The 26,898-nt window shown below is 42.3% G+C and overlaps 1 protein-coding gene across 1 annotated transcript in view; it reads right to left on the reverse strand.

The window, feature by feature from the left end:
• Nucleotides 1-1,252: 1,252 nt before the first annotated feature.
• Nucleotides 1,253-26,898, reverse strand: part of LOC117214669 (centrosomal protein of 290 kDa-like) — a 170,107-nt gene continuing 144,461 nt past the window's right edge. Inside the window, exon 24 of the mRNA XM_033460881.1 lies at nt 1,253-2,333. The gene's annotated coding sequence lies outside the window, so the exon portion shown is untranslated. The remainder of the gene's footprint in view (nt 2,334-26,898) is intronic.

The raw sequence follows: 26,898 nt of genomic DNA on the forward strand, positions 1-26,898 counted from the left end.
GTATTTGTTACAAACGAAACTTTCTATCGTTAGAAAATTTTTCTTCGTTCGAAAAAGATATGAAAGAATCCTTACTATCTTTATTGAAAGCAATTTTATTTAATTAAAGCAAAATTGAAACATAATTCAGAAAAAAATTCAGGAACCACGACAGGGTTAGTACAAGCGCCAACTACAAATCATTTTGTGGCAGCAAAAAGGCGCATTAAAATTTCGACCTTCGAGTTCTACGCGTTGCACATTGAGCAAAGGGGAAGGGGGAACGACTCTTTTGGCCCTGTCTATGCACTCGAATCGTTTGAGCTTAATGCGAGTATATAAGTACGTGTGCATAGTGTTTCCTTGGCGTAGTGGTACGTGGACAAAAACGGACTGCTCGATCCGTTAGGTAGTGGTTTCTCTGCGGTTCTTCCAGGGAACACAGTCCACGTGTATACGTATATGAACGTAAAGTCGGTTCTGGGTGTGAGAACCGTGTAGGTGGCTCTCATAGGAGGAGAACGAGGAGGAAGCGGGCGAGCTGACGTTCCAGCCTGACGCCGCGCCGGGACGACCTGCGACCAAACGCAGCAAACTGAGAGGGTGAGGGCGGAGCATCTCGGCGTCGACCACGTATTTCTGCGTCACCGTTTGCATTCGTAAGACGCGACCGATTGGAATCGGCCTCCGAGCTACAAGGATTTCGAAAAGGTTCTACGTCGTAATTGAGTTATGAAACTATGAAGCTGTGAATCTGGCTTTCTAAACGAGTTCGTTCAACCCCCATCGCATTATCATTTCTTTAGCGGATAATTAACGTCTTCGGGTTTATGGTTGTAACGTTATGTTTGTCGTGCAGTAATTTAATATTCCAATCGTGTAACATTAGGTGGATGGGTTTTATATCATTAATTTACTCTAAATACGAAGGTAGAAGCTTTTTAGAAAGCCTTATACTAAGAGGAAGGGCTGATTTAATGAATAGAAAACTCGTTTTATATGGAAGATTTGGTAATTTTGTAAATACCAGTACATTTCGGTAGGCTGATAGGTCGATTAAGGTTTGAAGATTTGTCGGAATGGAAACGGAATCTGTGATTTTCATGGGATTTCATTCGCGAAGTTTTTAAAACAATTCTTAGGCTACAGCGTACTTTCCATTTTACAAATTCTTTATTCAAATGCAAGACATGGTATTTCTAGATTTTTCTAAAGGAACTTCAATCATATATGTGCTTGTATAAAAACTAGGTAGTAAATTTATTCTCCCACATACGTGAACATACTTATCGAACAAAATATATTCTACTACAAGTTAAAACTGGTACTCGTAAAACTTGCATACTTGCACTCAGAGTATGTTTTAAGACATATTGAACGAATAAGGAATGCTTCCGCCATAATTATATACTATTATTATATAAAACCGTGTGAGTAAAATGATAGTGAAAGCCCTAACTGCTTCATTGTTCGCCGATCCAACGTGTCGATAAACGGACAATAAAAGAAAGTTATTACGTAAAAAAATATATTACGGGCTACCCTATAATATTTTGAAGAGTATCTCGAAGAATAGAACATCCAGATAAGTATAATACCATTCATATTTTCCAAAAGCCGTAAATCACAAAAAGATACACACGTTACATTAAAAAAAAAAAAAATTGGGAAAGATATAATATTCCTATTTCTTAACACATTCGTTGTTCAATTTTATTAAAAACAAAAACTAACAAAGAAGAAAATGTCCTTACATGTTTATCCGATCGAATATCTAAACGGATGCAATTTATATATACCTTCCAAAACCGAGGAGATCTCCAATATTTAAAAATACGCTCACGGATTACATTAAGAGAAAAAAAGAACTTATCCCTAAAGAAAAACACACACGAAAAAAGAACGAAGGAGATATCGTTCTATATTTCCAGCCTTTCTCGCTGCATCATATTTTGCGCGAAGGGGTTAACCAACTCATCGCCCTTTGCTATTTCCCTCAACGCTCGAACCAACATGTTCCACGAGTATTTCACAGACTTACCTCGGTGTGACCGAAGGGAAAACGCGTTTTAATAATTCCTCGCCTTCGAATGAAAAAATCGCACCACGAGCTATTCGGTGAATCGTAAAAGGATGCCTCCTTCGAGCAAAGTTGTTCGTTGTCTCCAGTAACGCGATATCCCTTCCGTCGGTGACCTCTTCGCCGCTTGGCTTTCCGTTTCGTCCTGCAAGGCTTGTCAGGAATCCTTCGTCTCACGCCGAGGAATATTATATTGTAATATTTATCGCCGCGAACGGCGAGCGTATATTACCGGCGTCGAATGGGTGACGTGCCAAGCTGACGGCGGGACGACCTGCGAACACAACCACCATAGGGTTCTTAACATTCCATAGGTCGGCAAAGGCGCGACTTCGGCGCTTATTAGGCTGGAGGAAGCGGAGGACGCTGTTAAAGTCGCCTTTACGGAGGATGCTACGAAGATATTGTCCGACGTTCATGGGGGAACGTCGCTGGCGCGTGTTTGAGGGCGCAGGATTGTCCTAAGCGAGGCGGAAACGATGGTCTCAAGGCTATGGTGGAGTCGAGCTCGATATTAAAGCGTTGAGTTTGGTTCGCTTGGAATTTGAAGGAAATTCGATGGATAAAGACGGGTTTCCACGTGGTAGTCGATAGGAGAGTATTTTTTGAAGAAGTTTTCGAAAATTTTTAGGGTTTCTAGTTCTGAATAACGCGAGGACGGTGCTTTTGAGGCTACGGTGGAGTTGAGCTTGGATCAAAGCGTTGGATCCGATTCGTTTGCAGTTTGAAGAACGTTCTATGAATGAAAATGGATTTCCATAAGATCTTTGATAAAAAATTTTTAGAATTTATAGGATTTTTAGTGCCGAATGAAACGAAGATGGTGTTTTTCGAGACTATGGTGAAGTCGAGCTTGAAATCAAAGCGTTCGGTTTGCTTTGTCCCAGGTTTGAACTGGGAATTGATAGAAATTGATTTGCAAAAGTGTTCGATGAGAATTTTCTAGACTTCGAAATTGAAAAATTGGATAGTTTTCGGTGAAATATGTTCGATAATGAATATTGCTTCGATATGACAGCAAGTTGAATTTCATTCGTTTTTGTCTTTTGATCTTTATTGAAAACTTTTATTCTAAATTCCCAACGATATTCATAAGACGACGAATGTTGTTCTTTTTCAAATTATTTCAACAATTTTTAACACAATTGCGAAACTTCGAAAAATGATAATTCTTCAAAGAATTACAAATTCTTTCAGACCACAATTCGAAATTCTAAACCCATTTTTAGCTCGGCTCAATAAACATCTATCAAGGTCTATATCGACGAACGAATTTCTGGTGGGCAGTAACGAGTTCTTATTTTTAGTGCGAAACGCATGTGCGATACCGATGGTTAGATGTGGTCGTGTGTATATATATACGCACATATAACAGGCAGTTCATCCAAGAGCGGATTTATCTGCTGTGCTCCCTCCGCGCACCCACGTCGCATGGTAATGCAATAATTGACCTTTTCGCCGGGTCGATGGAGAGGAACGCAAAAACGGGTTGACGCCGGAGACAACTATTTCGAGCGCGCGTGTCAGAAGCATGAAAATTCGTGCGCGGGCGTGTGAGAAAGCTTCTGTGAAAATTGGAAAAGGCATCTGGCTGAGAGGATCTCTTCTATCCGCGAAAAAGCTCGTTGAAAAACTATGGACGACATTCGACCGAAATACCGGAGACGTTCTCGTTCGAATTTTCATATTTCTGTTTAGTTTGTTAGTGTTTCTTTCTTATTTATTTAACTATAATGAAATAATCTTGTTTTTAGTATACTTATGTAACGTTTTAACTCTTTCAATAAGATATCAGCTTTTTATATTTAGATCAAAGTTGATTTGATTGATAAATAATACAGCGTGTTTAAGTATAACTAATTTGTATATACAATGGCTTTTCTGTTCAACATCTTTTAACACATTAATAAAAATTATATACCGAGATACCGAGTTTTCATCGGTTATAATTATACGACTTTTCGCGTTCATTACTTCTTGAACGTTTTCTCCTCGCCATTATAAATTGCGGAGGTATAGTAAAGGGAACATTTTTACATTTTATACTGTATTTCTTCATAAGTCAGTTTTTTCTAGGTATTTTATGAAAAATTTGTAGAAACATTAATAGTTAAATCATAAGACACTGTAATTAAAAATACTTTTTTTCTTTCCAATAAAATATCCTTCGACACTGTCTCTCTAAACTTCCTGCTTCCGTAAAGGATCAATTCAATGTATCTGCTTCCTTCTCTATTCTATATTTTATCCCTTCCTTTCCATTTCTCAGAGCCAAATAAGACAGAAAGAAAAGAACGTAAAGGCTGTCAACCATCGCGACAAAATTCACATCCAAGCATCGTTCCTCCGGACTTTCAACTTTCACTCGGCGACATCCGCCGGTGCAATTAAAGACGGGGCCCTCTCTCCCGGGTCACCATTGACCTCTGTCGCAAGGACGTCGCGGTTCCGTTCGCCTTATCAAGAAAAATCGCCACGACGCAAGGGCACAGCAATATCTGGACCGTTCGACCGTGAGACGAACCCTGAATAATAGTCTTGCGAATCGTCTGGCTAGCGCGTATAGTGATTCAGCGACGAATCAGCTCGCGTGGCCTCGCCTCGAAACTTCAACCTGAAAATTCGTTTGCAGTTGCCCCTCGTTTAAGGACAAGAACAGAGGAGACGAGACGATTCTTCACCACTACGTATGCTGATCGAAGCTTCGTGTAGCAGTTCATTTTATAGATTTACGTAGACAAAATAAAAAATAAAAAATATGTATCGATTATCGATACTCTATAAATGACTCGAGAGACTTGTGCTATTAATGAGACTTATGATATAATTATAACGTCATTGACTCGCGTAACGCGTATGCTCGTGCAATATCATAATTTTGCCAAGATAATTATAAATGTGGAAGCTAGTTAGAAAATTGGTTTTTCCATTAAACATTACAACGAGTATATCGTAGCTTTGGTATGTTACGTACATTCGCTTACTACGTGCATTCTGTGCGTATTTCTACGTAAACGCATAAAAATCCGCTGTCTAGTGATCAGCTTGCAGTTTGCACGCGCTGGATCTGCGCGAAGGCAGATCGTATCTGCTCCCTTGGAACGTATCAATTGTACAACATGTGCGCTCACGCGCGCACGCTCGATAAATCAACATCAAGCCAGGCGATGTACAAACAAGTGTTCCATGGTGTATCCCGGAGAATCGAGACTTCGTTTCCTTTTTTCCATCCTGCTCTGTGTTTTTTCACCAGGTACTGTCTCTGTCGTTTTGTAGGGCGTACGAGCCTAGATGCATTCTGTGGATGTGAATCACTGCAGCGCGGGCTAAAATAATTGGACGGTAAGTAGACTTCAAGGCGAGACGTTTCTTTTTCCTCTCTTCTTCGTTCTTGTCGTTTTCCTTTTACCAGGGTCGTCGATTCGATAATATTGAGCTAATATTATCACTGAAACTTCACAATTAAGAATTCATCATCGCGCGCTAATAGATTACGGCGATTACAAGAGAAGGGAATTTGACATTCCTTGAACAAACTTTCCTTTTGACGAGTAAAAGTTGTACCCTCGTCGTAAACCATAGTCATCAAGCTGTTAATGCAGGTACACGATACGTTTCATCGTTCATCGTGCCACCAACGACGAGTTAAACAGTCTCTTTTCAAACGCAGATCGCTTAAAAATCGTTCGTATCCCGCTTTGGCGAATTGGTAACGGGCAAATTATTAACATTGGCGCTGAACTGTGAATATTTATGAGAATCTGTATTTTTATAAACGCGAATAAGGAACTGGAACCTAAGCAGAAATTGTACGAGTCACGAGTTACAGACTGTCGGGTTACGAGTTATAAAATTGTGTCGAAGTCGTACTACTCTTGTGTATCGGTTTCAAGATACGTGTGACATAGTATTAAAATGCATATGGTTATTTGGCCGACAACCAACAGCTGGCTGTTTACGTTTATTTATGCATCCAGCAACACGTTAATTTAAAATTATTCCACCGACAAGATATAATCGTTTACGACATAAAGTTGCAATAATAATGTGTTACCGTAGATCGTTCTTTTGATGTACAGCCTATGAACTGTTATTTATCGACGCACTCGATGATGAGAAAGTACCTAATGTTTGTAGGAAGCGGCATGGAAACGTACGATAACGTACACGACTTTACATTAGCGAAAGGCGTGCCTTTTAACAATTGAACATTCGTTAATTTATATTAATTGAACGTCTATTTGCTCTTTATTAGTCTGACTATCACGACATTGTTAATAACGCAAATGGCAATGTGGTCTTGTTTTCATCAGTAAAATTGGAAAAAAGAAACAAATGGATTAAATGTACCAATAAATATTTATATCAGAATAGAGTAAATCAACGGAAGAGGTTAAAATAAATAAACGTAGGAATGTTTATTAATTCCATCGTTTGTCGAAAGTAAATCTTTTATCTCGAGATGTTTCACTCTAAAAGTCTTCATCTTCGCTGTAAAATTTTGCAAACACGAAGGCCCGAAACTTCTTCGATAATTTTTCCTTCAGATTCATCCTATGTATTTGTAAATATTTTAGAAGATCCGTACATTCCAATATTCTCAACATTTATGCATTCGCGTAATCAAGTAACGCAACTGGTCTAAAATTAGGCCAAGTAAGTCTGCCAGTCTGCTCCTCCCGCATCATCGATATTAATTTATCCCCTTCCAACTGGCGAAAAATCTTCGTTGCTCGCGATCTACTCGTAGTAGATTGGCCCGTAAGTAGCCAGACCAAACCCACTCTGCCAGCCCACATCATCGGCATCGCTCTAATTTCCAGCAAAGCGAAACCTTGCTTTTCCATGAAACCATTACCGCGATAATCGTTCTTCGGCTGTTTCTAAATTATACGTGAGCGACAAATCGTGAAGTGGGTGGCCAGCCTACGAAATAATACATTTGCGACTCGTGCATTCGTCCAGGGGATTATTAAAGACACTTAGAGAATTTTAGCATACTTTCCAAATTGCAAATTAATAATGTTAAGTGGTAAGCTTTAATGGTAACTTACTATTTGTACGACCTACGACAACGACTAGCTTCGGTAGGTCGTAATGGAGTTTGGTTGGATTCTTTGAATCGATTTAAGCGCTGCCAATGTAACGACAGGTTGTTTCTCTGCGTTTTCTTTTATCGATACATACCGCTATGATTGTGTAAATCGCTAACGTGTTCGAATCGAATCGTTAGCACGACGATACTCCGCTTTCTATCGTTGTTTTTCATTCTATCCAATGCTTTCAGTTGGATCAATAAAATTGATAGTTTTCGACGGTCTCGGAATGAAGCTGCTCTCGTTCTACTTGCTACGATATTGGTATACCTTTGCGTTCTTCTCGTATCAAACGAAATCTAGAAGTTACGTAAGATGGTCAATTGGTTGGTTGGCATGTTGTTCACTGACGCTACAAGTGACAAGATTCGAAATTACGATCTTATCCTTGTTCTTTGGAAACAATCTTTTAAAAAATTATTTACTATTGTTTACATCTTTAGCATTAGAATTTCAAATTGACGGAATGCATAGACTACGTGAAAATATACGAAACAGACAGAGTAAAGTAGTCGTTATAATATTCAAAGGTTTGCTTCAGTGTCGAAGATACATTAAAAGATTGAAATTCGATGATTCATCGAGAACTTCTTTCTCCCTTAACCAGAACCAAAACCAGAACGAGAAGCACGCCTCCGGAGGAGCGGTGTATCAGCAGGTCGCGACAGGTTTTCGGACAGATTTCTTCGTGCTTAGCATTGTCGCGCACCGCCGGACTTACGCGGTCGTTTGCAGGTATGCCAAGTATGTAAGGTCTAACGTTGAGTCGCTGGACAGAACGAGTGGGAGGAAGGGCACTCTTGGGTCACACCGAGAGAGAAAGGCAACACGCTGGAGGAAAGGGACGGAAGAAAGTGGAGAAACGGTGAGAAAGTGCATGGAAAGAGTGAGAAAAAACATACCTTATTTTTTGGACATCTATCACTCTGTATGTACGATATTACGTACATACATGGTCGTTCAAAAGTTATATCATACCTTTTGTCTTTAACAAAGTTGTAATATTTAGTGTTGATCAACAGCTCCAAGTTAGAAGTATTTTTTGATAAACTTACTGATATATCTGTTCTTTACAATCGCTACGAAATCCATATTTAGTAACAACCGGTCCGATATTCCAGCTTCTAAAAAATCCACTTCTAATGAATTAAAAATCATTATCACAGAGACATCCCTACCACCGCTCCAAACCCTCCAACCGAATTCCTGAAAATCCAATATCTAACGATCTACTAATTGGATCTAATCTGATCCAATGATCACAACCGCTCCAGTATCTCAGGCTAAGTGAAAATTCCAAAATTCAACACCGTTCAATCCCGATTCCAGTTCCACCTATACCTCGCTACGCACGCAATTTCTTTAATCTGCAGAACATCGACCTTCGATCATCTGTCACCGTCGTATACCATGTCCTAACGCGTAACCCTGTCGCACCCTCCTCCTCGACTCGGTCTCTTGGAGCCACGACCGGGCGAACCGAGCCGGTCAACGTAGTAGGAGGACTTCGTCCTGCGAACGGTAAAGGAAAAGGAAGAAAGAAAGCGCGGTGGACAGGCGAGCAAAGAGAGAAACGGATCGACAGGGAGCTCGCTCGCGCGCGCCACAGGCCGTAGCCGGTGCCTGTGGGAAGAGAAGGAGAAGTCGCGGGAGTAAGATGGTGGTGACCAAGAGAGGAGAGTGAAGGGGGCGAGGAAAAGGAAGAAAGAATGCATTTGGATTGCTCGATAGGAGTAGGTGGGCACGTAAGAAGGCTAGGTTGGCCTGGTGGGAGTCCTGGCCACGGACTGGCCGGACAACCCGGTGCAGGACGAACGGCAACTCTGCCTATATTATAGAACACCAGCATCGGGAACTTGTATAAGCCTCAGCGCCGCGCCACGGTGGGAATTCGCCTCGCTAACGTGCGCGCGCGCGCGCACCTTCCTCCTTCTCTTTTACCCGCTTCGCTCTTTTCTCCTCACCGCCGCGTATTTAGACGCGCTCTGGCCGTGTGCACGCTGTCCCCGCGACAGCGGACCGCGCGTCGACGCGGGATTCCCGCGTTTCGGAACCCGCGCATGGGAAAGGGACGACGAACCGAGGGGGGTTACCCGTGGGGTCGCGTCATCCACGAGGGTGAAGCTCGAGTTCAGAAGAGGCGCCACAGGCCCTCGCAGATTGTGTGTGTAGCGCACTCGGCGACGCTTTGCCTGGACAGGGTTCCGGTCGCTTGCATGGGGAATATGAGACGTTCAACTTTGTGGTGTTTCCTGCGGATCGTTTCAGGGAATTATTGTCTAGTATGGACGGAGTATCGATGAGAGGAATCGTGGAATTGTGTTGGAATTGACAGCTTTATGAATGAATGTATTTCGGTGATTGGGTTGTTTATATGACTTGGTCTTCGCCTGGATTAAGGTCGTTGAGTTATATCTTCCTGTCCCTGTGGGAAGATTTTATTCTTCGAGGACGATAGTAGGCTTTAAATAATTCGGTTAATGGTAAAGTTAAATTTAATATGGGGTAATCTTGGTGGATGGTATTTCTGTTATTTTGGGGCGGAATTCATCGAGTAGTTAAGTTGCATATTTGATCGTATATTTTGATTTTATATAGTGGTAAATGCTTTATGCTATTAAATAGGTTAGGTGATGATGAGGTTATGTTTTATGTGGGATTGTAAATCACTGAATAGTATATCGCTTTTAGCTTGTTTTGAAGTTGTCGAGAAATTACGTTGTATATTTGATAGAAGATTTAGTGTAGTATATACGTAGGTAAATATGAGGAAGAATATTAACGTATTAACGTTAATACGTAACTACTTAATAGTAGTAGCACAAGGAAACTACTTCGATAACGCGTACCCTTATATTGCAGTAAGAATAATTATACTGCAATCGAACGTTTGCTCAATTTCCTGGCATTTTCTTGACTTGCGAGCGTGAAGCTACTAACACCAAGTAAACGCTACTGGACCCGACTTTTGTCGGGAAGTAATATAACTACCTAACCAAGTTCGTATTTAAAAATTAATACAGGAGAATACCAACCCTTTTCGTTGCTTCGCTTTTATGTAGCTACATTTTGTATTTTCCGATACTAAAATCACTATTCAACGAGTATTAAAATATTATCACTTCGAATATTACTTCACAATGTTATTTCGAATATCGTGACATCACCAGGTGAATGGGATAAAGTAAGAAGCATGAAAGTTTACAACAACCAATGTACGATATATTGGTACGCGACAATTGAAATTCGAACTAGTGAGAGTCACCACTACAATAACAATAGTAACGTTGGTAACGAAGTACGATACTAACAGAATTACTGTAGAAAGGCACTTCAAAAAACTGATACACCTTCCATTCCCGTGGCTGCATTTTCATTCCGATTTCACTTGTTCTATAACCCGAACTATTTCAATCTAGAACATCACAATCCTCGAGTTCTACACAATATTTATCTTATCTCCTAGACAAACATTCCGGAAGAGCTCAGAAAGGAATTCCGATGGAGTTTCACTTTATTCGTTCATTACTTAAATCGCAATTTTAAATTAAAAAAAAAATCTAAACATGTAAGTTGACCAGATAAATCTCCTACTCTACGAAAACGTTGCAGAGTCGTACCATTCATTTGGATATCATTTTTCCTAGAGCTATTTTAAACTGGAAACGTCTCGACATTTATCTACAAATCTACAAGAATAGTTCTCCACAAAACTTATCTAATCTCCCAGGAAACTATTCTAAAAAAAACCTTGAAAGGAAATCTCGTTCGTAATCTGACTCGCAAATCAAATATATCTCGACATTCCAGTTATCCATGAGAAAACTGTCTCGAAATCGATGAAAAAATTCCACAAAGCAGCAAAGAGCCACATCGTTGCATGACTATCGCTCCATTTCCATTCAGATTTCATTCTTCCACGGGGTCATCTAGAGGCCGCGTTAACGCTTAATTAACGCAGATGGTTAACCAGCACTGCGTGCGCGAACCTAAGGTGCACACGACATGGTACCACAAGGAAGAGCAACGGAAAGAATAGTCGATGACAGTGATAGTTTACAACCCACGAGTTCTACACAATATTTATTTTATCTTCTATACAAACATTCCGGAAGAGTTCAGAAAGGAATTTTGGAGAAATTTCACTTCCTTCGTTCATAACCTAAATGGCAATTTTAAATAAAAGAAAAGTCTAAACATGTAAGTTAAGCAGAAAAATCTCCTACTCTACGAAAACTACACTGCAGGAAAGTAACATTCACTCGGATATCATCTTTTCTAGAGGTCAAACAATTTTAAACTGGAAGCTTCTGAGCATTTATTTACAAGTCTATAAAACCAGTTCTCTACAAAATTTATATAATCTTTCAGGAAATTATTCTAGAAAATCTCGAAAGGAAATCTCGTTCGTAATTTAGATTGCAAACCAAAAATATCTCGACATTCCAGTCCTCCATGAGAAAAGTGTCTGGAAATCGATGAAAAAATTCCACAAAGTAGCAAAGAGTTACATCGTTGCATGACTATCGCTCCATTTCCATTCAGATTTCATTCTTCCACGGGGTCATCTAGAGGCCGCGTTAACGCTTAATTAACGCAGATGGTTAACCAGCACTGCGTGCGCGAACCTAAGGTGCACATGACAAGCTGCCGCAAGGAAAAGCAACAGGAAGAGTACCTGATACTTGCTTACGTAGCTAAAGAGCACACATATACGGTAGCACATTAAAGTACTTAAAAACTTATAGGATACTTTTATGAATATTATGTGTATCATAGAAAGCAGTTTAAAATTTCATTACTACCCAGACATGGAATAAAATTGCATTGACTCTAAGACATCTAATAAGAGTACGTTTCTAATGACAGTATATATTTCGCAGAGATTCTAAGAATATTCACACAATCAATTATCTATTACACTAATAACCTTCGATATTCATTGAGACCATCAATAACGCTTACTGTATGCTGAAACTTGCTATTCATTCTGTATACCAACTTCTTATCACATATTACTGTATGTTCGCAGCAAATATCTATAGATATAAATAGTTTCATATTTGACCAATATAATTATGACAATGGCGTTTTATTATGATACTAGTAAAACTTCCAAATGTTTCAATAACACACATACGGTATACAGGTAAAAATTTGCCATGGTAAGTGTTCGAATACTTTGCTGAGCTACTGTGTACATAAGTACGTGTAACGCGGGAGAACACGATGGTGTGCGATGGAACAACGATCCGGCTCGTGCGGAGGGCAGAAAGTAGATCCTGCAAAATCATCCGTGGCTCGTGTGCACCTCTAATGAAGATGTGGTAGATGTATGAATAAGCGGATATACTCGACGTCCACGACGTTGCACACCGATGGTGTGCTGTTGCTGCTTTGCTCTGTTGCTGTTCATGCTTGAGCGTGTTGTTCGTTGCCTCTGAAAATCGCGTGCAATGTCGGAGGACGGCAGGTGGACGGTGAAGGGAAAATAATGTTCACCGCGGCGGGTGATATCGCGGCTGCGAAATTCCTTTTGCTTTCTCTTCTGCTCGACAGGCAGAAAGAGAGAAAGAGAGAGAGAGAGGGAGAAAGAAAGAAAAGAAAGAGAGAGAGAGAGGAGAAGAGAAGGACTTTTAACTTCGCGGTGGGTGTAGCCGGCTCGTTTGTATAGTCGCGCATTATTCCGCGACGTGACGGTTTAATGGTGGAGGCCCGATTTCTCGCAAACGCGAACGCGCGCGCAAGCACCAGCGCGGACAGAAGCTACGATTGCGAGAGCCACCGTGCAACCAGGATTGCGAGAGACCAAACGTTGCATTCTATATGTGTTTGTGTGTATGTAGTCGTTGATTCTGTACAGTTTCGTTATTTGTGCTTGCCTTTCTTTCAGCTTTTGCTCTTTTTTTTCCTGCCATTTCATTGTGGAGAAAGGAAAGAGAATGGAGATCTTATCCATCGGGTTGATAACGCGATTTGTTGGTACATTGTCCTTATGTTCAGGTTCGTGCGTTATGTCTTGAAGTTCAAAGTAAGTCCATTTTCACAGTCATATAAGGATAAATCAGAGATGAAAGTAGTTTTGTATTCGAGAATTTATAGTTTGGAATTTGTTCTTAACTCTAATCTTTGTTTTATTCTGCAGCCTACATCGCTAGGTACGACGTGGCTGAAAATCGAACGAAACTGTTAGGTTCAAAGACGAAGTTCTTTAAAAATATCTGGCGAGCTCATTGGAAAGTAAGGTATAAACATTTGTAAAATTACATACATTTAACGCGATACTAAAATAGATACAAACAAAATTTATTAAATAAAAACATTCAAGCCAATTTCCCGTCGTCGATTCTTCCTACCCATCAACCTGATTAACCTCTACTATACAGCTTCGTTCGATGCTTGCATCGTTGGTCGTAGCAAAATTTCTTCGTCTCAGCTCACTTCGTACCTTAACATCGCATAATGGAAAAAACATGATTCAACAATCCAGTGAGTTTTTATAATTTCGAGCGAGGCAACTCTCACGGCGCAGCGGTCAGAAGTGAAACGAACAAAACGGTCGAGGTCCACTCGAGATCGCACAATCTGGCCGTGTCTTTAGTTGCGCGGGAATGCAAGGGAGAGGGCAGCTGGGTGGCGTAAGGTTCTCAGGTAGGTACATTTAGACGGACGTGCGCACGTCGAGATTCGTGGCCGTTCGCCGATCGTTGACACGAGACCGGAGCGCTCGACTGCATTATCGTTGGCGTGCGAACAGGTAACCTCGCGATCTCTCTCGCTGCCAGCGTGCATATGCGCGCGGCTATTTTGTTATGCCGGACCCGTCCACGCGCTGCGCAAACAAATACCCCGCGAAACGATCGTAACAGCGGCGTGTACACGCGCGACGATATCTGCTTTGGGAATTCTTCCTCATAGGCAGAGCCATGAGCGGAGAGAGAGAAAGAGAACATTGTAAATCAATGATATTAATATCAGCAATAATTTCGATGGTAATTCCCACGATGGCCGATACCATTGTCCCAGAAAGTATATCATTTGCGGTTGAAAATGGTTATCGATCTTTCAATGGGTTTCGTTAAATAGAATATGAACCTGTGGTCTACTAGTCGTGATCGATGATGCGTTTCGTTTGGTTAACTGTCTATTTCGATCGGACGTAGTTTCTTATGTTTGGACTTTATTTTCAATCGTGGTATAGATTCTTCTAGACGAGAGTTCCTAGGATGTGTTATCGTAAGATTGTAAGATACTTTTTCACTGTTTGTATGTTTGTAATCTATTTTTAATTTAAGCGTGATTTATGTAACACTAAATGATCCTTCCAGATGAAAATTCCTAGGAAATGATATTAAAGATTCGAGGTTGACTACCAAGACAAATCTATAAAATATCTTTGTTCAATTGTAGCATTTTTTACGTTTACATTTTCTGTTTAATTTAAGCGGAGATCGAATAATTTCTCTAGACGAAAATCCCTAGGAAGTGGAATGATATTAAAGATTCAAGACGGGCTATAAGATTACAAAACACCTCTGATCGATTGTAGGAATATGAGATACGATTATAAGATTGCGAGATTACCACTGTTATCGTAAGAAATTTATATCTATCGATCCAACCTCCGAAAACTCATCCTTGTCTCAACTGCTTTTAGTAGTCACGTCGCCGGAATACGCAAGGACCTCCTGACTGATATTCAACTCGATCAATACCCCTCACCTTCCTCGACACTATTACCAATATTACCACAACAAATATATCTATTCGTAATTCCATCGATCTATTGACCCATCTACAGGATTCTCGTGTCTAAAAACCACGAATCCTCATCCTAAATCAACAACTCGCCGGTATACGACTATGAAGTACAAATACTTCACCGAATCCGCGCAAGGCATTATTTTAACATTATATCGAAACAGACCGTTAAAGTTTATAGTTACAGTAGATGTATGTTCTAATGAACTGTCGTTCTACTTATCTATCTAAAGAACGTTTGAAAACCGAAATTCATGCACTCATAACGATCTATAGCAAACTCTACATTTTTGTTGAGATGAAAACAATAGACCAGCAGAAAAATCATTGTCGCATTCCATGATCATTCTTTTTCATCCGACTAAATATACTTTTTATCATATATACATGCATATATGTAAATCTATATATAATGTATATCTTTTATATATACATAAGTAAGACACATAAATATATGGATTATTTCATTAACGAGCAATAAATAATAATTGGTATATATTAATCGGCCATTTGTTTTTCCGACATAGAAGTCTGGTCCCATAAGTTAGGATTTAGATGAGTCAGGGAGTCTACTTTATACATGTACTTATACATTCGATTGCTGTGACGTGTTCGTCAGAGCACGCATCGTCTGTAAACATAACTCAACGCGGCTAAGCAGCCGAGTAAAGGAGCGGGGTGACGGGGAACGGCTCATCGGTCGGCGAGTTTCTCTCCCCGTTCAATTTTCCCGGATATCCTTTCACGCGGTCCGCGGACTCGTCCTTCCACGACCCAGGTCCAGAGTGCGTTCGAAGCTGTCGAGGCTGTCTGTCGAAGGGAAGTCGGTACGGTGAGAGGCGGACACGAAGGCCTCGTGCGCCACGGGCCACGACGAGGGGCGTCGAAACCGGAAGTGGTCTATCGAGGACGGGAGTTGCCGTGGCAACCGCGATCTGCTTTAACCCCCGGTCGATCATCGGTCTTCCGCGTCATTCGAAAGCGGTCTATTATTCGGGGTCGCTGCATCCTCTGTTGCACACAGCCTCCTCGAGCGGGAGCGAGTCGAACCAAGGCTTTCAGGCAGCAGCAGGCTTGAACCTGTGCGTTGTGTTTGTGCCACCGATGAGCAGCCAGCCAACAAGAGAGAACGCGATAGGATACGCGACTGCACACAGCTGAGCCGAACGGTGCCGAACTCGACCGAAACGACCCGGTGACGAACGACTGAGTCCGAAATCTCGCGACGCGTTTCACCGTGTTACGACGTCGCGTTACGCTTACAGCAGGGCCGTCTCGAGCCGCGCTGCCAACGACGATCTTATCGGGCCAATTGTTTGACTTTGTGTTGCCTGCTGCTGCTGCTTGCGACACATGACACGCCAGTCGACAAGCATGACTACTGCACGAGATTTTTCATGTGCCTGATCTGTCGAGGATTCTGTCGATCCTGTTTTACCCCGTTGCCAGTAAACCGTTCTTAAACGGGGAAAGGTATTCGAATCAAAAGATTATTGAGGTAAAAATGCAGACCGAGATTTATCAAAGGGTAAATATTGTGCACGATCAATGCGTATCGTATTTTTACATCGATTGATTCGAACGCAATCGTTCAACGACCAGTTACGATGTAGTCTATGCTGCGCATGCGCCAGGAGCGGATCAATCGTGCCACAAACCCGTTAACGTCGATTGCTTCTCCGAGAAATTAATCTACTCGCTGCTCCTGATTCTTGGTGCTTTCTTACGTGTGAAACGGTCCGTGCAGAATCTTCGGTACTTTCACCCGCTTTTTGAACCGGAACATAGACCGGACAATCGGAATCCCGCGTCCTTCAAAGTTCATTAAATAATTTTATCGGCATCCAAAATCTATTATGTTAATTAGTATGTACAGATATCGAATGGTTCGGTGTTCACAATAGGCTGACTGGAGTACAGGGATACGGGAATCAGTTAACAAAATTCGATTCACGAGGATGACTCATTTGTACCGATCGCCGGAGGTCTTGAAGGGCGACGGAGTTCCTTGATCCAACGCTGTGCGTATGTTTGTGCCGTGTAGTGATGGATTCAAGATACTTCCAGTTGCTTCGACATAAGCAACCTTTGACTCGCTCCAAACGTTATTTGTAATCCCTAAATTTAAATTGTAAATCTTACAGAATCTAAATACCTCGCAATAAATCTCGAGCACTTTTCAACTACTCTTTCTTTCAAAATAAGTGAGTTTCTATCCATACCAATAGAATATAGTTTCAACACAGAGCGGATATTCAACCACCGCTGTATATCATTTTCCTCAGCCCTAGTTAGTCACCCTGCCCTATGTTATTGACCAGAGTTTTGCACCCCGTAACAAAAAGCATTCCTCACCGAAAACATCGATCTATTCAAAGACATAACCCTCGGCATAACTTTCGCCTAACATACCACTTATCTCTAATCTGAAATACTACGTTGTATATATACATTATAAAACGTTTCTCTATATCTTCGAAATTTAAAGGATGAGAACGATTTTTTTTCCTAAAACGGCTCGAAAACTCACGAGATACAGAATGAAACTGGCATCGGTGGTGTGGCGTGTGTATTGTGCACGATGTGTGGGTTCGCGGGGCCGCGTTGTGTTGTTGTAGGAATGCTGTCGGCAGCCGGCAGCAGGGTCGCCCACTGTTACTCGTCGGGACTCGCTTTTGCTGCCTCTCTGCCCTTCCTGCGCTGGCCGGCTCGCTCGTTCGTTCGATTCCGTTTTAAAACTATATTGCCGTGGCCCCTTTGTACTTGCGGCCACTCGGCCCTCGCCGCTGTGTGCGTGCCTCTCTGTGAACGTATGTGGCACCGTGTGCGCACGTACGTGGATCGTATTACATATTTGTCCAGAGGAAGAGCGGAGGTCTCGTTCGTCGTCGTGTCGTCGCGGTCTTGCCTTCGTCGCGCTTCTCACCGCGCGATACGCCAACTTTCTCGCGTGATTTCGAACGGCCACGAGCGTGCGCCGTGCACTTTTTCTAGCGATGGCGCTGACGACTCGATCGGGAACACCTCGAAACCTCTCGACGTGTTTCTTGGAGCTTGTTCCACGTTGGAATTTAATTTATGATCGGGACATAGAAAATCATGTTGAGTACAGTACGTTTGGTTGCCTATGGGTATAAGTGGAAAAAGAAGGACTTTTCCGTACTTATGGGACAAAAGTTGTACATAGGACTATGTTCTAAAATTTTGCGGGAAAGTTATTTCACGAGTGACAATGATGGCGCTAGTAGTCACGATGCATCCTAATGCTGACAAGTATCAGACTACCGTAACGAATGAAGCACTTGAAAAACGAAACGAATGAAATGTGGAAAGGCTTATGAAAGTATTGAAGCGCTTGTAGACGCTTTCATAAATATTATGTATGTTATATAAAACATTTTGAAGTTTTATTGTATCGCTAAAACAAATCAGAAAATATATATAAAAGTTATAAGATGCCACAGCCTAAGAAAGGTTAAATGTAATTTACGATTAAATAAAAAAAAGTGCAGGCGTGGCAATTTCAATTAATCATATGAGAAGAGCAGGTAACGTTAAAGTCTGTTCAAAATATCACAGGTTATTCCAGCAATTATTCTCACGATTATTCCAACGGATAATTTCGTGTGACGCGTGAAGCGAGCGCTCTTATTTGTCTCGTCCAGCGGTTGGCGATAGACGGCGTCATTATCTCGAGCGACGCCAGCGATAACACCGTTGAGTGCGTGGAAACTACCACACGTTCGTACGCAAGCCGGTATTAAACGGTTGGCCAAGCCGGAGGAAGAAGCGGAGGGACGAGAGTCCTCTCACGGCAATACTTTCTCGGCGAATTTTTTTCGTTTAACGAAAATACCGCGCCTCATGTCAACGTACTCTTCCCAGTTCGAGTCATTGCTTTCCAACTTCCTCTATCCCCACTTCAGCGCTCCCAATTAACCAACATCGCCGCTTATCCCGGCGACAGTCCGTTCGATTACAAAACGCCTAAGCATAAAAACGACCATGTTTTACCTGAAGGTGTTGTGACAGTCTCGAACAGGCTGATCGAAAGCCTAACTTAAACAGTAACACAGTTCAGGTCCACCGCCTGAACACGGGTCGGTTGGTCGATTTAGAAACAAAGTCAAGTTTCGTGCCTTCTTCTCTGTCAAATTCTAGGGGATTCCCAAGAAACGCTCTCTGGGAAGGTTGTAGGTCCAAAAGGAGGCAAAGAGAGTGTGAGACTCTACTCTTCGGTAAGGTCTTCGGCTTCGGGATTAAGCTCCGTCCCTTCTTCTTGCCCCTCTCTGGCAACCTCTCTTTCCCTCTCGAACACTGTCGGCTCTTTCCACGAAACTCATCACCGTTCAACGGGCTTTATCCCGGCTTGTTTGCCTTTTCTTTCAACCGTCCGGGCTCCTTTTCTTTTTCTCTCTCCGCGCCTCTGTTCCTTGTCCTCCGCGAGACTCCCTCTCCCCCCTTAACTTCTCTTCCATCCTTATCCCTCTTTCTCCGCCTCTCGTCCGTATCATCGACTCCTTTTTTCTCCGTCCTGCCTACAGTTTCTCCCGCACGCGCAACCTTTTGCCGAATGGCGTGCCTTACGGCGGGCCACGGCAGGTCTCTCTCAAGACTACTCAAGAGTCCGCCAAGGGAACCACCGTGGCTCCTCCGTTTTGGTCTTGGTCGTTTTCAGTGGCGTAGCCCGGCCACGTTCTCGATAATCGGTCGAGAGTCCTACCGACTCGCTCTTCTTCTTCCGACCCTTTTCGACAGACCACTATCTGCCACCTGCCTCTGCCGAAAACGCCTATGTCGAGCAATGGCAGGTCGATGGATCGGAAAATATCGACCATTCACGATTTTCATTGCAATTAGGATTACAATCAATATCGATCGACTAGGCTCTGTATGAATGAGATAAAAACACCTGTTCAAGTTTTGTGGAATTCCGGGAATTCGCAATTCTGTGATATTTAAACGTAGAAAATTATTTTTCTAAGATATTAATTATAAAGTTTCTCTAAGAATAATTACTCATTAACCCTTCGAGGATTACTTTTTTTTTAGACTTCGAGAAAGATTTCTTTTTAGTAGGTTTTACTGTTTACAAATGTCAGTACTAGAATTTCACCAGTTTTCTCGTGGCCATAGCCAATTGTTCGCGTGCACCTGATACGAGATGCTACGGACGAGATTTGCGAAAGATCCGCGGCTATCGACGCGGTTGCGCGGCCCTCTCGGTCGGAGCCCTCTGGCGTAACGAGTAACGTGGCCTGCGAGATCCCCGAAGGGGATTCACGGATCTTCTTCTTCTTCTTCCTCTCCGTTCTTTCCTGCCGCTGCCGTTGCTTCCTTCTTTGTCGTTTTGCATCAGACGATGCGAATTAAATTGGAAACATGTATGACGTTGGGTAGGTGTAGCGTTCCCGAGGCCGTGGCAGGTGGCCGCCACGATCAAACGTTTCCTACCCTGCTGGAGCGATTCCGGGAATGGTCTGTGTGGTACCGAGGATTCGGATGAAAATTTGAAGAGTGGTCGGCTGAAGTATGAGGTTTGATTAGTTAGTTGTTAGCTTGAAATCGTTTCAAAAGTCGACCAGTTTTTTCATTCCTGGATGTATCCACCATCGCTTTAGTAGTTTTGTTGTGTATTCTATGGTTTCGGAATTACTATGAACTTCAATGTTTGATCGGTGGCTTTGAGCTGTGATTTTCCGTTTTTTTTTTTTTTTTGATTAATGTGCATGATTGATTTTATTGATAACTTGTTTATAATTCATTTCTTTATGATTTTGAGGCGAAACATATTTTTTCACCTTCCCCACAATCTTAATTGTCACATTTTTACTTTTTTACCAATCTTTGTCGATCTGTGAGCTATCTTCAAGCTTTATTTTTAAGCCTAAGAGATTTTTTCCATTTCCAACTATATCGTATTAAAATACAACTTTCTAGTCATAAAATAACACTAAAAATAAACAATTAATAATAACGTATTTATCAAGTTTTTCTCCCAGGATCGAGAATTCTTAGAACGATAATATTAATGAGAGGTCTTCACGACAAATCGAAGTATGTTAGTCAAGATGCTATTACATTCTTAAATTGATTCAGAGATGCAGAACAAAGTGTTACAGGGCAACGTGTCAAGCAGATATCAATATCTAATTATTCGTGAAAGATGCGTGTTGGTTGGGTCGTGGCGGCGGTGTCTCGTCACGCGGTGTATAAACGGCACGGATTCTGGGCCCCTCGATCGCCAAGGCTCATACATTTTAAATCGTCCTCTCTCGCGACACAATTTGTGCGCGACAAATTATGAACAATGACGGAGACAAGGCTTCGGCCCGATTCTACTAATTTCTGCGCGCCGGAATAATCAATTCTTGCATCAACATCGTAATTTCTGGATTACGGAATTTTTAATCGGCGTGCCGATGCTGCATTGCATGGTTTGCTATACCGCGCAAGATTGCGCATTTAATCGATTATTTGAATAATTTTATTACCAGGAAATTTTTAGCTAATGTAGATATCGCACTCGACTTTTTGTATTTTTGATAACGATCATTGCAAATTAAATTACGTATGTTCCGTACAGATTCCTTCTTTTTTTAAATTAATTAAATTGCAAATTTTATTTGTATACTCACTCAATAAATCGACACTCATTACGCTCTCCGTTCTGTAAAATTTGTTACTTTTAACTTCTATAATCCTTTACTCGATATCCGATCGTTAAAGGAAAAAGGCCAAGTGGCTTTTGTTAAAGCAAAGTCCTTGAAAATGGTCGATGGGAACTATAGTCGCAAATTTGATCGATTTTGACTAATATTCCAGGCGCCGCGTCGTTGCGATTCCAACAGAGCGTTTGCCGTAGAAATTTATTCGGCAGCGGCAAAGAAGAATTCAAACCCTTGCGGCAATAAATCCAACCGGGGAATTCCGTAAGTGTCGCGTGTCGTGCAACGAGAGTGATCGATGAACGCAACGACAACAGGTTTGTCATAAATGAACTTCCTTTTATTCGCCCATCAGTTCTCGAGTATACGAACTCCGAACAAAGTTCACGACACATGAGCATATATCACTTACGATATAGCTCTTTTGTTTTCTAATCGATTTTAATAAGCACGAAGTATTTTCGTTGCTCAAGTAAAGAAATATTTGTGGAAAATCGGTTACTGACTTTTATCATGAAAGATCCTTAATTATATTAAATTATATTAAATAGACAGATATTTAACAAAAAGAAATTAAATGAAGTCAAATGAAAGTTCGATATTACATTTATAGCAAATTGATAAATTGTAAAGATTATAGAATGTTTTATTAACAACTGGCTTGGATTATTCAATATTATTTTTCATTTGGAAGATTTTACGATATTGAATTATTTATGAATGCATCTTAGTTTTCTGCAGATGATTTATAATTTATGAATAAGAATACTATTCGAGGGACACGTCACTGCAAAGAAATTCGTTTGAGCACAGTACTTCACACGTACGATGAACGCTTCCACATTGAAAAGCTCTAACTCTCCATAGATAGTATTCCTTCCTTCAAGAATTTTAAGCATTTCTTTTACAGAGTAATGAATTACCAAGAAAAAAGAAAAATTTAAAAATCAACTAAAACTTCATTTCGATAGACAATTTCATAACGCACCAAAAGATTGCACAGGGCGGCACGGCTTCTATCCACGTCCCTGCAGCGTGAGCCGGCGGTGCGTGGCGTTTGGCGCGCACGCGGCTCCATTTCGAATGCTCAGGAAGACTCGAGTGTCGTCGAAGTCAACAAACTAAGCCACTCGATAATCCAACTTCCCAATAACCCAACACTTCCAAATCTTTCTTAAACCAATCTGCTTGAAAACAACATCCAACTTCTCTTTAACTCATCCGACATTTCAAACCTTTATTGATTCCACTTTTCCTCTATCCAACGCATGGGGAACTGGAGCAAAATGACGAAGCAAAAAAGACATCGGGAAGAGCTTCGAGACTCGGACGCCAGTGTAAGAAGCAATGTTCGCAGAGCTTTACTTACGAAGGCTTGGTTCCTTGGACGGAGAGCAAGAGATAGCTGCAAAGGGGGAGCGACAAAGAGGGAACGGATCAATACCGTGCGATACACGCCGAAGTAATTTCATTGTCCACTGTTAGCGGCGGCTCACGTGTCGCGTGGCGCGGCATGGCGTGGCGTGCGCTCCTCTCTTTCTCTTTCTCTCGTGCTTTCTCCCTTCCCCGTTTCACGGCTTTGCCATCGTCTCCACTCTGCTCTTTTCTTCCCGCTATGTTGCCCGCCGTTCCGTCTCTTTCTTCCTCTCTTTCTACTTAACCCCCCTACAGACTCGAGCTCCTTCTTCGTTCCACCATGTTCGTGCGTCCTTGTCGCTCCACGTCGGACCCACGTCTCTCCTCTCTCATGCAGAGGGGGAGAGGAGAAATAGAGCCCTTATGCCACGAGTGATAGCCGTACGCTGCTACTGGGTATTGATCACCCTCCGCAATCAATGTTAACAACGCTGCTTACAGATGGCGAGATCAATTATCTAGATAACGCACGGAGACAATCGTAGACCTACGCGTTGTGGCTCGATGTCCAGCCTTGGTTCATTGGCTGAGTGTTTAGACCTGTCTGACTCTCCTCGATGTTTCCAGATCGAGGAAACGAAGGAGACAGGAGATCCGCATGTGCTCGAGAACGGCTCGTGAAAGTTTTTAGAGAATGCGTGTACGCCGTTTTGCTCGTGCTGGAATCAGAGTATGGGATCATTGAAAATAGACGAGAGAGTATCGGTTGGATCGAACAAAGATCGCTTCTGGTATATATGTACATACGTAGTTTGCTTTCAATGTTGTTGCTAGCGTTGGAAGAGTTGGACGTAGAGCATTGAACGATTTAATTGCACGAGGCCAATAAACCCCCCTCCTCGTTTGAGGGGGGGGGGCAAAGGAAAAAAAGAGTAGTGGACCGTAAAGACTTCCATTTTGTTTGGAACGTTTACTTACGAACACGGAGCCGTTTCTTTCTTTCTCCCTCTATGTCTGTCTTTGTCTTTCGATCTGAGAGCCGAGCAAAACGCGATCGCGACTCTCACGGTCGATCTTTCACTCTCGGACATTTAGAGCGTTGACTTTCTCTCCTATCGCGAGTGTCGTTCGTGCGAACCGCGCACGATATCCGCGACGTTCGTGACGACCAATCATGACCTTGTCGAGATGGATTGATTGCGAGCCGGAACGGGGCGCAGCGTGTCGCTGACTATTTAGGTGAACTTTGAACGCCGCAACGAAAAAAAGAGTCCGGCGATCGTGTAGATTATACCGGAATCGTGATGCCGATGCTTGGAAACTATACCGTGACTGAATGTAAAATTAGGAGTAAACTTGATATATCGAATGGTATTCGTGTAGATTTTGTCATCGATTTAAAGCATCCTAGATAGCGTTCTGAAGGAATATACAGCATGGCTCATGAATGTATTCGAACACATATGTATTCGAACTTTTTATGGACGTATTATATGTGTTTCTATTCATGTTTTTCTATGACAAGTGTTCACTTTGGTCATCAAGATCATGTGAAACATCTACTGGTCTCATTTACTTTCATCAATCTTCCAATAATGTTTAAAAGTTTTGGATTTCTTTCAAAATGGAGATGCACTATTTATACAGTAGCAATATTGTGTGCGCGTAGGTACAAATACGTATATAAATATTTACATGCCCATTCCAATGCTTTACAATTTACATATGTATATATATATATGTATCTCCCTATTCATATTATTATTTATCTATTTTTTCCACTTCCTTCAAAATCTCCAGTTTTATCTTTTTTTCCTGTCCAATATTATGAACATACAATTTTTGTATGACTTATAAATTAAAATTCTATGAAAACTTTCCATTTTCCATTTCTGTTTCTGAAAATCATGCATGTTATTCTTGATCGATTATCCTTACAAAATAATAATAGTAATGATAATAATAATAATAATAATAGTAATAATCTATGAAATCGATCTATGTGACTTTTGAACAGCTGATATGTTTGTAAGTGAAACAAATCTCTGCCTAAGTTCCACTTCTTCAATTACAGTAATAATATTTTCCCCATTATCAACCCTAAGAGAGACTCGAAACCATTATCCGCATGACCAACGTACCTAACCTAACCGGTGTACAAACAAGCCACGGCACGGGCCAAAGATTGTCCGGCCTCGTGTAGAAAGTTACGCGGCAATTACACAAGCGCGCGTTATTTCCACGGTAGCTGTTCGCCAGCGAGGTCTCCGCGGCCTATCGTGATCCTAACCTATCCTTGCATCAGTCGGACGGTAGTTCCTACATGGAAGTATGCATTTTCTACCAATACACACTTACATCAGGCTTGCATCGTGAGCGCGCGCGCGCGCGCGCCATTACTGAACGTGGATGAAAACGTTCACTCCGTGGTACACGAAGTGGCTGGCTGCTTGTCAGAACAAAGTCTTTTGCGCCGGAGCGCGAGCTAGCCGCTGGCCAACAAACTGCTGGTAGCAACAGGCCAGCAACGGTCATTTATGTTAGAGAAGCGGCGCGTATGCATTTGTGAACGCACACTAGTGTTCGCGCGCGAGAGCGAATGAGCGAGTGAACGCGTGCACACGCACAGGGACGCGTGCGCGTTCACAAATCGGGTATTCCGCATGCACGCTCCAACAGTGATTTCTAAGTGAACGACACGACGCGACGCGACTGGTAGACAGGCAGGACGGAGGGGAGGAGGAAGGAGAACGGAATCACGGAGAAAGAATCCTTTCGTTGAGCATCGGCTGTGAGACTGACTCATGGCCCGACGTTGATGAGCTAATGACGAACATATGCAACGGGAACTACGAGTATGCGAATAAAGCCGTCAATAAGAGCGTTTTATGGTTTACGAGAACGACGCTTCGTCTCCCGGGTCTTGCGACCGGAATCACTGATAGAAAAGAGATATCTTTCGACTTTCTTTATGATGTTTTTATATTTTATTGATATCGATTATCGACGATGGTTTTCTCACGGCGATTGAGGTCGTGATATTATTTTAACGACGTAGAAGGACGAGGTGCGAAAATTCCGAGAGAAATTGGCTCGATAAAAAAGAAATCTCTGGCTTGGCGCACGAATCCGGGGATCAGTTAACATAAATTGCTCAATAACAAGACCGTCAATGGTTCATTGTTATTTCGATCAAGCAACGTCCTTTTCTACGCGCTTCTGCTCATTTCATCTCTCACTTTCCCCCGGTTGCTTTGTGGCCCGCGCGAGGAAGGGCAATGGAATTCGAGTCTGTGGATCTCGCAGACGCATCCTCTCACCCTACCCCCAACCACCTTCCTGCGGCGTCCCACGCTTTTCTGTCTTTTTCTTTCTCCCTTTCTTCGGCTCAGCCGCGCGCAAGATATACATAGCCGGCCAGATAGAAATAATACATTATTTAAATAGTGTGGCGACTACGGTGCGTGACCTTCTCGTCGACGTCGCGCCTGATTCCCCTCTTTAACCTCTTCTCCTCTTGAGCTGTGTGTGCGAGTCGTCACCTACCACTTCTTACGTCCACTCCCTTCCACCTTCCGTCGTAGCTCACCCTTACGCTCGATGTATCCCTACCACGCCAGCCGAAGAGCGCGCGAACGCATCCCCACCACTCTGCCCGTCTTCTGTTTCTCTTTCTTTCTTTCTCTTTTCTTGCTCGTCTTTACCTCTGCCCGGTGTCTACTTTTCGCCCCCTTGTTCTTCCGTCTTTGTTCACCGACCGCTCGATTTCTCGATGACTCTTTCTTTCCTTTGCTAGTCTTCTCTTTTCCACCATCGGGACGCTCTCTTTTTCCTGTCATCTGCTTCGGCTCGGTTTGCCGTCCTTCTTCATTCTTGGCCCCACTTTGCTCTCCACTCTCGAGCGACAGTTCTTGGCGGCTCTCCTCTCTCGACTGCGGATCCGTAGCTCGCTTGTGTG

Source organism: Bombus bifarius, unplaced genomic scaffold, assembly GCF_011952205.1.
Source record: "Bombus bifarius isolate JDL3187 unplaced genomic scaffold, Bbif_JDL3187 scf7180000009243, whole genome shotgun sequence".
NCBI classification, from domain to species: Eukaryota; Metazoa; Arthropoda; class Insecta; order Hymenoptera; family Apidae; genus Bombus; species Bombus bifarius.